We start from the raw sequence: 15538 nt of genomic DNA, 5'->3' as shown, positions 1-15538 counted from the left end.
ATCTCTTCTCCCAGCCCCTCCTCTGGTCACCCCAAACTACTTGGCCACTCCTAGCTCCCTCCCATAATCTTTGTGTATATAAGATCCACCCTGGTGGCCATTTAGGGGCTGAGATTTCCTCATCACCACTCATCCTTATGAGTGTCACAAATGTTCAGATTCCTTAAGAGTCTGGCCTATATGATTCATCTTTAATAAACCTTGGCTTTGGCTGAAAGAAGGCTTGAGTCAAATTCTTTTAGGCAGGACCCACATGTTGTGATTTTGGGGTCCCAGCACCCCAACATCAAAACCTCAACACTTTAACCTGCTACTCCTTACCTTAGTTGATACAACTTAGTTGTATGCTTGGGTCTATGAAATGCTCCAGCAGGCTTGCCCTGGTTGGAATTCCCAGTAGACTGCTATTGGAATCAGTCACTTATTCCACAAGGATACAACTGTATCCCTGTATTCTGTGGGAGGCACAAGGATACAACTTGAATCCTCAAAGATGGCATTTCACAGAGTGTATGCTGATATGCAGAATGTCTGTAAGGATTGGAATATAAATTTTTACTGTTTATAAACCCACTATTCTTTTCTTTTGCTTTTTTTTTTTTTGGTGAGGCAATCAGGGTCAAGTGACTTGCCCAAGGTCACACAGCTAGTAAGTGTTAAGTGTCTAAGGCGGGATTTGAACTCAGGTCTTCCTGATTCCAAGGCCAGAGCTCTACTCACTGCACCACCTAGCTAACCCATAACCCCACTACTCTTTAAAGTGATATCACTTGCTGCATTTTGTAAAGGAATAGAGGTAGCCATCATTCTGGGTACTGATGATCTGAGTGGGCTAGGAGCACACTGCATCCTAATTTCAGAATGTAAAACTGGGAAAGAAGGTGGATATTTGCAAATGCAATGATAGGCATTCTTTAACAATCTGCTGTTTCTCAAGACTCTCAGTGCTCTAAGGGCATAGGTGTCTGACTGACACAACCTGGCTGGGATGGAGGAGTCCTTACTACTTAGCAGAGGTAAGCAAGATTGAATGGGGTGCCCTGGATTAGTGGAAGAAGCCAGGATGGACAAGTATCAGAAGAAATACAGCAGAGCTCCCCAATACAACACCTCCACAATGATCTAGAAAATGTACCAGACCAAGTTCTGATCAGGGAATCTAAGGGAAAAAATCACAGTGGATTTTATTTCCAGCCCAGGTCAGTACAGGGAACTAGATAGGCCTGAAGACACTAGGATGGTATCTGGCCAGGAATGTACCTCAGAGCATTCCAACATATTGGAACTTTCAAAGGATTGAGACTGTACCAGGGCAAGGAGAGGCCCCAGACCCATACAGGAGGTCCCTGACTGTGTGCAGGATAGCTCTGTTCCACTTTTTATAGACTGAGAAACCAAGGCCCAGAAAGGGGACAGGACTTGTCCAAGGTCACACAGTGGGTAAAGACTGAGACTGGAACCCAGGTCTCCTTACGCAAAGCCACATATCCTCACACATGCAGATATGGAGACACGAACACATCCTCTCACTCAGAGATCCTCCCTCCCTGACCCTGGTTAAGAGCTTGGCAAATGTCCAGTCCTGTTATTGGGAGTGGGGTGGGAAGAAGTGGAAATAAAACTCCTGCTCTGGGTTTTCAGATTGGGGCTTCCTAAGTTAACTCTACTGCCTAGCGTGGGAGGGAACTGCAGCCCTTACACTGGTGAGGAAGGGAACTGAGGGAAGCCCTCTGGGGTTCCTTTCTCTACTAGAATGTTACCCTGTGGCCCTAATGACCCTAATCCTGGCTGAGACCCTATTTGGAGGGCTGGGATAGAGCTCCCTCTTGTGGCCCAGAGGGGAGGAGCAATCCCCACGGCTCATGCACCCAGGTTGAACCATTTTCCAGTTGTATCAGACCCTTTATGACCCCATTTGGAATTTTCTTGGCAGAGCTACTGGAGTCGTTTGCCATTTCCTTCTCCAGCTCATTTGACAGATGTGGAAACTGAGGCAAACAGGATAAAGTGACTTGCTCAGGGTCACCCAGCTAGTAAGTGTCTGAGGACAGATTTGAACTCAGGAAAATGAGTTTTCCTGACTCCAGGACAGGTACTCTATACGCTATGGCGCCACCTAGCTGCCCTTTAATATTGGGTAGAAAATGTGAAGTCAGCAAATATCAAAAGAACTCAGCATTTTTGACCTGATGCAGAGAAGAGTGGGGAAAGAGTGAAAGCATATTAGTTACCATTAATGATTAGGAAGTATTTGGTAATCTTTGCTAGGACAACTTCAGAACCTTACTGTGGACAGGCGAGTCAGTGCATGAGCAAAGGATCCATTAGCCTCTATGGAGCTAGGGTCCCCAACAGATGACCACATTCTGAAGCCAAAGTCAAGAAGGTGTCTGGGTGGAACTCTCCCTTAGCAGGAAGAAAAAGCCCATTAACAGGCCCTAGTAGTACAGCAGATAGAGTTCTGGACCTGGAGTCTGGAAGACCTGAGCTCAAATCTGGCTTCTGACACTAACTGTGTGCCTGAGGCCATGTAATTAAACCTCTCTCAGCCTCATTTTCCTGTTCCATAAAATGGAGATAATAATAGCATCTACCTCACAGGGTTCTTGTGAGGGTAAAGCAAGATATTTGTGAAGCATTTAGAAAATCTTAAAATGAGAAAGCTAAACTATACCTATATATAGGTATATATATTTGTGTGTACACTACATAATATGTAATTATGTAGTAACTTGAATGCCAGCTATTCTTATCATTATGATTATTATTAGCCACTCAATTATCTGAGCTTCTTCCCTTCCCTGCCTATTCCCTCCAGGCCTCTTTGTTACCTTTAAGGAAATCTCATTAAATCATTAAAACCACAACAGTCAGGGTGAGGGACAGGTTAACTAAATTAAACCTTAATTACAATTGCAATGCTTGTTCTGCTTGGCCTCCAAAGGTAGAACCAGAAGCAATGGGTGGGAGTTGCAAAAAGACCCACTTGGGTTTGGGCTCAAGAGAGGCAGCCTAAATAGTGGAGCTGTTCAAAGGCTATTCAAATGGCCGCCCTGGGACTAGTGGTTTTCCCATCCTAGGAGGTCTTCAGAGAGAGGCAGACCACTTATCAGGATATTATAGCAGAGGTTTGGGAGTATAGGTTGGAATAGTTTGGGGATATGGGCTGCTAGGTAGTACAGTGGATAGAGTGCCAGGCCTGAGTCCAAATGCAGTCTCAGACACTGACTAGCTGTGTGACCCTGGGCAAGTTACTTAACTTTGTTTGCCTCACTTTCCTCATCTGTAAAGTGATCTGGAGAAGGAAATTGCAAAACAGTCCAGTATTTCTGCCAAGAAATCCCCAAATGGGGTCACAAAGAGTCAGACACCACTGAAATATGACTGCACAATGACAAAAGTGGCTGCTGAGAGCCCATTGCTCTGTGAACTTGTGCAGAGGAGGCTGCTGGTTGGTGGATTGTTTTCGTTCATTCTCGAAGAGGACAAAAATGACATCACTATGCTGGAGTCCAGTTACATCATGTCCAGCCGTGGCTGACCAGACCAGTACGAGCTCAGAATGTTCTGCCACAGGTCAGGCACAGATAGTCCATGTGAACCTTTGGGGTGGATTCTCTACATTTGCAGATCTCAAATTTCTTTTGAGCTACTTCAATTCTGCTTTGCTCATAGAGCACAGTATCTTCTCTTATGAGGGCACACCATGCTGGGCGGTACTGTGCCAGTGTCCCCCATGTCACACGATCAATTCCAAAGTTCTTAAGAGAGACCTTGAGAATGTCCTTGTATCACTTCTTCTGACCACTATGTCAGCGCTTGCCCTGTGTGAGTTCTCCACAAAGTAGTCTTTTTGGCAAGCATACATTTTGTATTCAAACAATGTGGCCAGCCTGTCTCTCTGAAGTAGAGTTTGAATGCTTACCGTTTAGTTCAAAAAAGGATCTCAGTAGACATTTAATCAATGTTTATTTACTGTTTACTATTACTACTAACTTCCAGCTTATTAAACTTTTACTCTTATTTTGTGTCCATAAACTTAAACATTCCTTAAGATGCAGGATAATGTACTTCACTGAGCCTTGTGATGAGATGCATGAAAATTAAAATTGGTGCTAAGTACTGTGGGTGAAAGGGTTATCCAGAGTCTGATATTTTGACTTCACTAGTGAACTCTGGGACTGGGAACTCTTTCCATCAATGCAGATCTCTTCCTTCTTTTCTAATCTATGGCCTTCTCCAATAACCTGGCAGCACTGACAGGTTAGGTGATTTATTCAAGAGGTAGATTCAAAGTCCATGGCTCTCTGTCCACTACTTTATTTCTTTTAAAAACTGTTCATGACCTTTGACCACTTACCTATTTGGTCTTTGGTCTTAATTCATATCAATTTCCTTTTCAGCTTGGATATCAAAGTTTTATCAGAGGTAATTGATGTGAGGGATTTTTTCCTTAATAATTTTTCATTGTAATTGCACCAATTTTATCTAAAGGTTTTTACATTTCATATAATCACAATTATCTTTTATCTTCTATCCCTTGTTTTCTATTATGAATTTTCCCCTTAATGGTAGAGGTTGCTGAAAGGTTCCTCTGTTATCCTAGATTTTTGCTCATGACCTTTTAATTTTAGGTTGCTTACCCATTTGGGTAGTGTGGTGATGTGTGGTGTAAGATGCTGATCCCTTCCAAATTTCTACACCATTTCTTTCTTGTTTTCCCCAGTAGTTCTTGCTACTTTGTTCTTGTGTTTCTTGAATACTATGCTGTTTGACTAGGTCTTGTTTACTTAGTCTGTTCTACTCACCTAACTTTTTTCATTTTAAAATGTTTTCTTTTTTATTATGAACATCAACAGGAGAAATCTGAGTTCAGGTTTTAGGGATTCTGCTTGGAAGTGTTATAGGGTCATTTATAAAACTAAACTGTAATCCAAGAGGTATCTTAATCTTCCACCCCAGAACTGAATTATCCTAGCACACAGAGGTGGTGAAATAATACCTAGCTGATCAGGGCTGCCAAGACCAAGAAGATCACTCCTTCAATGGATCAGGGAGGCAGAAGAGGCTCATTGTTATGTTCAGTCAATGTGGCAGCATCCTTCCCTTTCAATCTGCTCCCCCTTACAGCTCCCAGCCCCCCAATCCTCTGGAGAGCTCAAAATTTCCCCAAGCTTCCCCACACCAACTCTTCTCCCCCTTCCTCCAACATCCCCAAGCAGCTCCTTTCTTCCATGGCTATTCAGCCCCTTCTTCCATCTAAAAAAAACTAAACTTCCCATCATCCCCCCTTCTGAGATGAAGCTAGTTCTGTCAATATGACATTAAAACAACCAATATGTATAATAGTGATTTCAGGTCTGCAAAGTGCTATATTATCTCATTAGACATCTATTATCTATGTTACCTATATCTGCTCTCATTCAATCTTCACAACAGCCCTGGGAGGCAGGTACTAAATGATCCCCATTTTACAGATGAGGGAAAATGAAACTGAGAAGGCTTAAGCGACTTGCCTGGGGTCTGACGTATGGCTAGGAAGCATTTGAGGCAGGATTAGGACTCAGATCTCCCTAACTTCAGGTCCAACACCATGTCATCAACCTCGGCATCTGTGACCTGCTTCTTCATCCCCCTAATCCCTCCACCTTAGATTTCACCACCACTCATAACTGTCCCACCTCCAGGATCTTGGATTCTGATATGCATCTCTCTGATCGTCACTTTTTACCTTCTCATCTCTCTCTCTGCCCACTTCCCATGCAGATGATTCCCAGATCTCATATAACCTCTCCACTCATGCCTTCATGTCTCCACTGAACTCCAGTCCCTTGTACACAACTGCCTTCTGGGAAATTCCACTTGCCCATCCAGAGGGCATCTCAAACTCAATGTATCCAAAATGGAATGAATACCTCCCCCTTTAATCAATCCCCCCCAAAAAAGCTTCCCTTCTTCTGTTACCTTCTCAGTTATCTGGGGCGTGGCCCTCCAAGTCATCCCTGGCTCTGTCTCCTCCTCCCTCACATCCTCCCAGTTGCCAAGTCTTACTGATTTTTATCCCCAATCTCTTTTATATGTCTACTCTTTTCTTCTCAGATGTCACCACCCTGATTCAAGTTCTTATCACCTCTTACCTCTGTAAGTCAGCCTCCAAAGAGCTACCAGAATTGTCTTCCTAAGGCGCAGATGTGATCATGCTGCTCCCCTGCCCAGGAACCATTGAAATAAAACGCAAACTCTTTAGGAGAGCGTTCAAGGCTCTCTGTGACGATGCTGTCAAACTTCAGTAGAAATGGGGCCGCTAATCAGTTTATAAGGATCCCTCAGGGCCATACATTGATTTTCTTTCAAAATGCAATGTTATCTATGTTTTATTGCATTTTTATTTAGTTACTGAAATACTTCCCAGTTACATTTTGAATTGATTCAGGCTATGCTGCCAGTGTACTAGGCTAGGCTGTGGACCTAATCCTGCTCCCTTCCTCAAAGACCAGGTAAGATTAGGGAGGATTAGGCTCCTGTGACCAAAGATATTTAAGGGAAAGATAGATATAATTCTAGCCACATCTAGACAGCCCCAAGTAAACACACATAACCTACAAGGACAAAATAACACAGGACCCAGCACACCCACACACCCTCCCATCTATCATAGTGATTCCACAGCACTCTTAAAGGGTTATCTCTCATCTCTGTCATTGGCTCAAGCCCCCACCCATTGTGTTCCTCTAATTTTAGGGACCCAAGCCCCTGGTTCCATTTCACCACTTAAGAGTCAGATAAGCTTTTACAAAGAATAGTTGCTTCAAAGGGATAATGTATGTCCTTGTTATCCCTTTGAAGTACTGAAGAACTGGTCCTTAGTAGAAGCTAGAGAATCACTATCATGGATATGAGGGTATGTGTGTTCACTTGGGGCTCTCTAGATGTGGCTCAAGGGAGGCAAGGACAAGCACTCCCCCAGAGTCTCCTCCCCCCACCATTCTCTAAGAGGAACTTTAATTCCTTCTGGAAGGGGAAGCAAGAGCTTGGGGCTAGAGACTGACCACTCTTTTTTCCTCAGAGAAAGGAAGTATTAGGCTAGAATTATATCTGTCTTTTCCCTTAAATATTCTGTGTCTCAGGGAAATAATTTTTAGGTTCAAGCTGCATTCCTGATTATTATCCCTTAAAGGAGAATGAGTGCCCCAAGCTATATATCCAAGGTTTGACTCCCTTCCAACTAAAGGACAGTTCCACAATGAAGACATGTAGTGAACAGTAAAGAAATCCATTTATTCAAGCAAACAGAAATCAGAGCAAGTAAACACATGAGAATATGTATTAGACAATACATAATAACTCAGCTCCACCGAGAGAGCCTCAGATTTCACCCAAAGGGAAATTCCCTGAAGTCTCTAGGATAGTAAGTTGGGCATGGGGGCATACTTGACATATCTGTTCCTCCACATGTCAGCCTCTTCCCAGAGTCTTTTCTTCCATTTAGGAAATTGAAAAGAGTATAGAACCACACATCTCCTCTCTTGAAAGCTGGAAGCCAGAAGACCAGACTCTCTCCTCTCTCAAGTTTTCACCAGTTCTGCCCCTCACAAAGGAACGGAGCACTGAATAATCAATCTTCATCAATGAAGACAGTCTCAGGAAAATGGCAGTTGAGCCACAGGTTACATAGACAAATGTACATTGTCTGGTCATGGCTTAGCCAGTAGAGATGAATATTACTGGATAATCAACGGAAGCTAAATTGAGTTTCTCACCAAGTCTAGTTTCTCACTGAGACCCAGTCCCTAACCTGGTAGAGATGGTCCAGGAAAGAGCTCCAAATTCTGTGAAAGAGAGGCAGTACCTCTATGCACTGCTCCTTGCTGCCTGGCAGGTGGAAACCCCTCAAAGTGCAGCCAGGGAGCAGTACTAGAGAAGCATCTGCAAATTCCAGGCTAAGGGTCTCTTCTCTACCTGAAAGAGTCTTTCAGCAATAAAGAGTCTTGGCATAGTAGAGAAGAACTGTAGTCCAGTAGAGGAGCAACTGGATCCCACAGTAGTAGTATATTCTGGTCCAACAGTAGAGTATCTTAGCCCATCGATGGAGCACGAATAGGGCATATAGCTGGACTAATCCAGAACAGCCTAACTTATCATGAAAGCCCATTCATCCAACACAGATCCTGCTCTCATCAGTGAACTTTATGAAAGTATTGAGACCTAGAGTTCTAGAGTTGTAAGCTGTCCTGGCCACACATACTCCCTACTCACGTGCCTCACTCTCTTAGCACTTTAAATGTATGTTCACTTCCCTCCATTCTTTGTGCACTGGTAGGAGACAGTGGCCCAAGTTTATGGGTAGAATGTTATGTTATTGTTATGTTATTATTATTGTTCTTTGACTTTTGAGTTAATGTGTAAGGGTTGACTTATTAAGGGGAATCACACCGATGGGGGCTTACGAGCTATAATAGTAGAAGTGTAGATCTCTCCAAACCCCACAAGGTTATTCCTATGTTTCTCCAATAGAAGCAGGCAGGACTTTTAAGAACCAGCGCTATTATATTTACAAGTAGGCCAGACTCTTAAAGAATCTGAGCAATTTAATTCAGAGCAATATACAGAAAGACTGTGGGAAGATCTAGATGTGATCAAGGAGAAGACAATAGCTTGGAGTGACTGGAGGTAACAGAGAAGGGGTCTAGATGGAATTAAGGTGCTGGGGTGAGGCCAGGTGCAGACAGTGAGGGCCACAATGAAAGGGCAGTTAAAAGGATTATACTGGGATGGGCCCAGGAGCCTCAGGCAAACACCAGAGACATAGTTCAGGGGCTGCGGGGTCCTTTCAAGGGTCCAGTGTGAATCCCATCCCCCATCATCTAGAATCCTGAGAGTACTTGTAGCATTTGCCTCCACCTAGGGAATCCCAGTCTGTGAGTACATGTAGAAACTGGAGGGTTTAACATCCTCAGAGAAAGAAGCCCACAAAAAGAGTAAGAGAGGAGGTGGCCACATGCTACAAAGGGAAGGACAGTTACACCTTTCTGTCAACTGCCAGATTTTCCTTCCCATTGAGGGTCTGCCATCTTCTCCTCCTGAGGAGCTAGGGAGGCTCTGGTAGGTGCAACAAGCAGGAGGCCACTCAAGAGGACAGAAGAGTGATCATGCTGACACATAAGCATTCTGGACTAGTTGCTCTCCCCTTCTTCCTATTTGCCTTTGAGATTCAGATTGGATTTCCTTCTTCTCAGTAATGGGAATAAAAACTCTTTGTTGCTATAAAAGCCAGACTAGTTTGACTTTAGGCAGACTAGCTATTGACTTTGAGAAATTGCTATTGTCAGACCCTGCATCCACTGAAAGAGAGAGACTTCCCAGCAGTGGTTTGCTTTAGTCTAACCAGAGGCAAGTTGGCAGAGAGATACAATCCAGACCTGCTGCAGAGAAACAAAATGCTGGCCAAGACTGTGGGGAATGTTGCTACTGAGGCAAATTCCAGTGGGCCAGAGACTATCAATTCTCTTGTAACACAGAAGAGAAACGTGGAGCAGGGCATGGGGAGACAGACCTTTTTATTTGAATCACACTTACCTTTCGGTTTAAATGCCAAGATCTCAGACCAGCAACCCCTTCCCCTGGTCCTTCCTAGCCCTGGAAGACTGAAAGGACTCTGAGGGAGGAAATTTCAGTCTGGCAAAAACAATATGTGAAGTACTCCTCCCCTTGATGGTTTTTGGTGCAATTTTGCTATGCATCAAATGCCATGTGCCTCACTCTTAGGGATTTGGGGGTTGGTTTAAAAAGAACAGGAAACTTCCCAGATATGGTGTTGATTCACAGAGATTTCTGTATTTTAATAATCCTTAGCCACTGCACACCAAATTACTCCTAGATGAAGCTGGGTTTGTGAGGGTTTCCTTTTTGCTCCAGCCAGTTGAAACATATAGGGAAGATCTCCTGAAGTCGTTAATACAAAGCATTTTTGTCTCTCCTTTGATCAGGGACAAGAGGAATGATCTTGAGGGATATTCCTTCTGTAATACAACAGAGCCTTTGTTTTAAAGAGTTACATCTTTCCCATGATACATTGCTAGCAAGCAATGTCATTCATTCACTGGTAGAGGCATCTCAGTTTAAAAGACCCTCTAAATGTAAGCAGCAGGTGGTGCTAGGGAACTGGCCAGGCTGAGCTGTCAATCACCCCCTGAGCCTGCAGCCCTATTGAACAGGCCAGGACAAGTCACTCCCCTGCCTTGATGTAGGGACATTTCCCTACTAGATCATGGCCCTTCAGGGTGCTGCTCTTCCTTTCTATGCAACTCATTTCCCTCCTTCTCTTTGCAGGGCAAAACTTGCTTTTCAGAACTCTGCACAGGACATGGCTGATACCAAGATAACAGAAAGAAACAGGAGAAAATGTATGCTTTACTCTCTCTTACCCCCCCCACACCCCCACCTTCCTGTCTTCTTAACATCCCTACTGTTGTTTCCTTCGTTGTTTTAGAAGAGGAGCAATGACATCAGGAGGTAAAGGCTTGACTTACCCGTGAATTTGATTTAAGTATGAATTAATTAAATTAACATGAATTTAAGACTTAAGGCGCGAGGTCATCAGTTTCACTCTGTCTTCCAGAGTCACTGAAGTCCTGTGGCAAGACAAAAGTCAGATGGTCCAGGATGCAATGGATGACTGACCACCCTCTAAGAGCTCTGCAGCACCTGCTTCAGCTGCCTTCATGGTCACTGGAACAAGCTGTCCTCATCCACCCATTCTGCCAGAGGGAAGTCTTCACATGCTTCCTGTGACTTCCTTCTTTCTGTCTCTAGGGCACCACCATCCTTCCAGTAGCCGAGGCTCACAACCTAAGTGAGATCTTCTACTCCTCCTTCTCTCTCACCCCGCCATATTCAATCCATTGCCAAGTCTCATCCATTTCACCTCTGCTACATCTCTCAAATCTGCCTCCTTTCCCCCCGATACTGCTGCCATCACATCTCTTCATGCCTGGACTATTGCAATAACCTGCAGGTTGGTCTCTCTGCCTGAAGTCTGTCCACTCCAATGCAACCTCACTAACCTGCCAAATTAATCTTCTTAAGGGGCAAGTCTGACCGTCTCACCCCACCCTCCCATTCAATAAACTCCAGTAGCACTCTTTTGGCTTCTTATATGAATTTAAAAGCCTCTTTACTCTGGAGAGTAATATGGTTTCTTTCTCTCAGACCATGTTAATACCAGGATTTGTTGTTCATTTTTTTTTCATTAGTTATACCTCAGAACAAACTCAAATCTCTGCATATGTCAAACAGGCCAAAGAAGGAGGAATTACTTCTTGGAAATATCTTTGGACTTCTGGGTCAAGGAATTCCCCCAACAAGTGAAACCTAAATGATTTTATCACAAATTTGGGACAGACTTCATCCCCCTCCCCCAAACTAATTCCAAAGACCTCCTTAAATGTAACACATGACTTGACTTCTCATTAGGATTGCGATCTCCTCATCTGTGCAAGCCAACAGGAAAATACAGGCATTACTTGAGGTGTTTCTGTTTCATCACTTATCCTTACGGAATTGCAGCTGACTCACAGGGCTAGAGTCCAACATTACTTCCTATCCTGTGCCCAGGTACCCAGTTCCTAGACAGGATTCAAGCTCTAATTTGAGGCATTAGGCTTCCTATTCTCAGATTCACTGACTCACTAACAAGTCTCAACCTAGTATCCTCAAATCCAATGGATCCTCAAAGTTGGGGAGGAGGGAGAGAAGAGAGTAGAAAGATGCTCAACACACAAAATGACTCAAGGATGTGATGGACAATTAATTCTAACTCAGAAAGAAATGTTAAGCATGGAAGAATCAGAGTGTGCATTAACAGAACAATTAGAAGGGAATTCAGTACCAGCTTATAAGCGTGGTTACGATTGGTTGGGAGGCTAATATTCTAGTGTCATCACAACATATGGCAGTTTGGGGAAATGGCTAATCAGGCAATTTACATTTCACCTCAATTGCCAATCATAATCAAATAACCAAGCTTGATCTTGCTCACGATGCCACTCTCTCTAATGCTGAAGCTTCCCTTGCCAACAGTGCACTCGTGCTGCTGCCACAAGTGAAACTAACTACTCCAATGGGCCCTGCTGCCATATTCATGGACATTTCAAACTCACAAGACTGAGGCTGAGTTTGAGGCTCTCTTTTTCTGTGTTTATTCCCGATCTTAGGTGAATGCGTCTCCTGAGATGGGTGTGGCCAGGTTCAGAGGCGACCTTGTGAGTTCAACAAGTACAGAGGTCCTGGGGTCCCAAAGGGCTGAAGCCGAATGGTGATAATAACAGGAATTCCCAGCAGCCATCGCAATGTTCTTGGAGAAGAAGAGACTGGTCCGAGACTGTCCATTTGACCAGCAGACACATACCAGGAGTTGTTTGTCCTTGGTTCTCAGAGAGGACCGTGACATCAGGGAGGTGACGCCATAACGTGTTTTTAGATGAGGGATGGCTGTGCAAAGTCACCAGCCTCACTTTCTTCTCTGGAGCCATCTGGGTCCAGTGGCCAGATACACACCAGGACAACTGGAGATGGCCCCAGATGAAGTGGAAGACATTGGCCTTTTAAAACTAAGGTCTTTAGTAACTCCCAGTTTGACTGAAGCAATGCCCACTCAGTGATTAAGGCTAAGTAAAAATAAAATAAAATAAAATACAAAAATGAGGCAAAGACCAGGAGTTGTGTGGGCAGAGCAAAGCCTAAGTGAAATGTAAAATACCTTATTAGCAGTGCTGCAAACTGTTTCAAGTTCTCATGAAGCTTGACTATTAACCTCCCAGCAGGCTAACCCAAACTCAAGGGGATTCCATGTGCAGAGACAGGACAGCTGGGCACTGCAATGACAGCAGAGGAATTCTTTTTTTTTTTAACATTTAACTTTTTTTTTCAATCAACAAACTTTTTTTAATTTTCCTTTTTTACCAAAATTTTGAATTCCAAATTTTCTCCCTCCCTCCCCTCCTTTCTCCCTAAGACAGTAAGTAGTTCGATGTAGGTTATATATGTGCAATCATGTAAAAACATATTTCTATATTAGTCATGTTGTGAAAGAAGAAACAGAACAAAAGGAAAAAACTATGAAAAAATAAAGAAAGTAAAAATAGTATGCTTCTATCCAGTGGAGGAATTTTTTAGCTATGGGAGGAGGACGAGGAAGACAGAGAGAGAAGGGAGAGAAAAGGAGAGGCAGAGAGAAGGAAATAGAGACACAGACAGAGAGCATTAGCCTAGATGGGAGAGTGCCTGCCTCCCAATGCCTCAAAGATAGTACATGTGTATACTTGTTCTGTGATAAGCCCATCTGGCCAGCAGCGGGGTTTTCCAGTCCTCTGGAGGTACTATGCCTGGTTTACTGTACATCTGTACGTCTGTATATGCAGATATGGATGTATGGCATACATAGATAAGTGAGAGCCAGAATTACCTAGTGTGTAGAGAACTGACATCAAAACCAGGAAGAGCTGGACTCCAGTCCTGCCTTTGACACAGTGTTCTCGGGTCCTAGGCAAGTAATAAACCTCTCCTAATTCCAGATAGCTCTCTTAGTCAGAGGTTCTTAAACTTGTTTCCATCCTGTACCCCTTGGGCTGATTAATCAGTCTGGTGAAACTCCTGGACCTCTTCTCAGAATTACGTTTTTAAATGCATAAAATAAAATGCAGAGGATTACCAAGAAAACCAATTCTATGCAAATACATTTATCAAAATATTAAAGAAAAAAAAACCAAGTTTATGGACCCCAGGTTAAGAACCCCTTCAACACTCTAAATTGTAGAAAAGGTGATGACCTAGATTAATGGAGAGAACTTCCTCTTCTGGGAGTTCTTCATGCCAAGGAAATCACAGATCCAGTAGAGGTAGATATAATGCCTATACTGAGAGAGAGGTGGGGGGTGGGGGGCCAAGGGAGAGAAAGAAACAGAGAGACAGGGAGGGAGAGACAGACAGACAGACAGACAGATGGGGAGGGAGAGGGAGAGAAGGAGAGAGACAGAGACAGAGAGTGAATATAGACACACGTATGTGTGTTCATACTCGTATCTGAGCAGAGCACATACATTCTCCAAGAGCCAGACTGCTACATACGCCCCTTGGGCTTCTAGCGGTGCTCTGGAAGTCTTTATAGGGTGTGTCTCCTCTGCTGCCAGCGGTTCAAGTCCCCCCTGGCTGTGACAGGGTACAGGCCCTGGGAAACCCCTTCCTAAACTCTCCTTGAATTTTCCCACAAGGTCAAGTCTCTGGCATCTGCCTGAGGCACTGACCCATTCCAGCAATCCTTCAACTGCCCTTTCATTGTGGTCTATGCCCAATCTTCCAATTCGCTGTTACCTCTAACCCAGCCCAACCTTCACAGTCTGTTACCTTCCAATGGCATGGGCCATTCCCACTCTTAATCCTAATCTAGACTCCATTTTCCCTTTGCCATGTCATCCAGGTACTTGGCATTCTCTGTTACCTCACAATCACCCCAGACTACCTGGCCACTCCTAGATCCCTCCCACAGTTTTTCTTGGCCACCATTAAGGTGCTCAGATTCAATCTGAGCATTAGAGATACAAATGCTTAGATTCCTTAAGAGTCAGGCCAATACGGCGGATTCTTAAAATCTCACCCACGCTCGATCAGTGTTCTCATAAACCTTGTCTTTGTCTGAAAGAAGGCTTGTGCTGAATTCATTTGGGCATTATTTCTAGGTCCCAGTACTCCTAAACCTCAATCGCTGTATTCCCACTTCTGTTAGGAGCCAGTGATGAACACTCTAGTTCTATTTAACCACTTAATATAAATTAGTTTTACAAAGGTGAAGGGTCAATGTATAAGATCTTCCCTACCCAAAGCCCAAGCCAAGGGACAAGGAATGTCCCTGATGGATTGTTCTGGGATTTGTTTCAACCTAGACCCACCTTGGGGAACTACTCCTTAAAAAACAAGTTTTGAGGTAAACATCCAGGGTCTTGGCCAGTTCCTGGGTATTGGCCCAAGACATTTTTGACATAACAAAGATTGCTCTTGAGGTTGCAGAGTTTTGGCCAAAACTCTCAGGTCCTTAGGATTAATCACCTCTTCCCTGGCTCCCTGCCTTCTTTGTGTAAGGATGACAAAAAGGTTCTTTCTTGGGAAAATGAATTTGGGAGTCTCTCTCGGAGAGGACGCTCTGCCGTAGCAACCTTCCCAACCGAGCCCCTGCCGGCTGAGATACAGGCCTCCCCCTGCCAGATGTTCACGAGCTGGTGCTTCCTCGTACTGGTGATGTATTTCTTCTTCTTCCTTATCTCTCTATCTTTCTGTTAGTAGTCTTTGCTTCTAAGATTGTATAATCGTATGTAATCACATTTACATGCATGTATGTTTATGATTATTATCATTATTAAATCATCTATAAGTTAGGAAAAGTGTGAACGTGTCTTTGTGGGTACCGATCCGAACCCATGAAACAAATTATAAGTGCTGCGCAGCCCGTAACACCTAACTGTTACAAAAGGGATAGCTACTTCGAATA

The 15538-nt window shown here is 43.8% G+C and overlaps 1 long non-coding RNA gene across 1 annotated transcript; it reads right to left on the bottom strand.

The window, feature by feature from the left end:
• Window positions 1-7257: 7257 nt before the first annotated feature.
• LOC110202390 (uncharacterized) lies at window positions 7258-14903 on the bottom strand. Its single transcript, XR_002322717.2, has 3 exons — window positions 14401-14903; window positions 12758-12872; window positions 7258-10019 (listed from the first exon to the last, which is right to left on the bottom strand). It is a non-coding gene; the product is annotated as an uncharacterized LOC110202390 (long non-coding RNA).
• Window positions 14904-15538: the final 635 nt, after the last annotated feature.

This window comes from Phascolarctos cinereus, unplaced genomic scaffold (assembly GCF_003287225.1).
Source record: "Phascolarctos cinereus isolate Bilbo 61053 unplaced genomic scaffold, phaCin_HiC Scaffold_726;HRSCAF=1367, whole genome shotgun sequence".
NCBI classification, from domain to species: Eukaryota; Metazoa; Chordata; class Mammalia; order Diprotodontia; family Phascolarctidae; genus Phascolarctos; species Phascolarctos cinereus.
The sequence above is the reverse complement of the archived record's forward strand: the minus strand, read 5'-3'. Positions and strand labels throughout refer to the sequence as shown.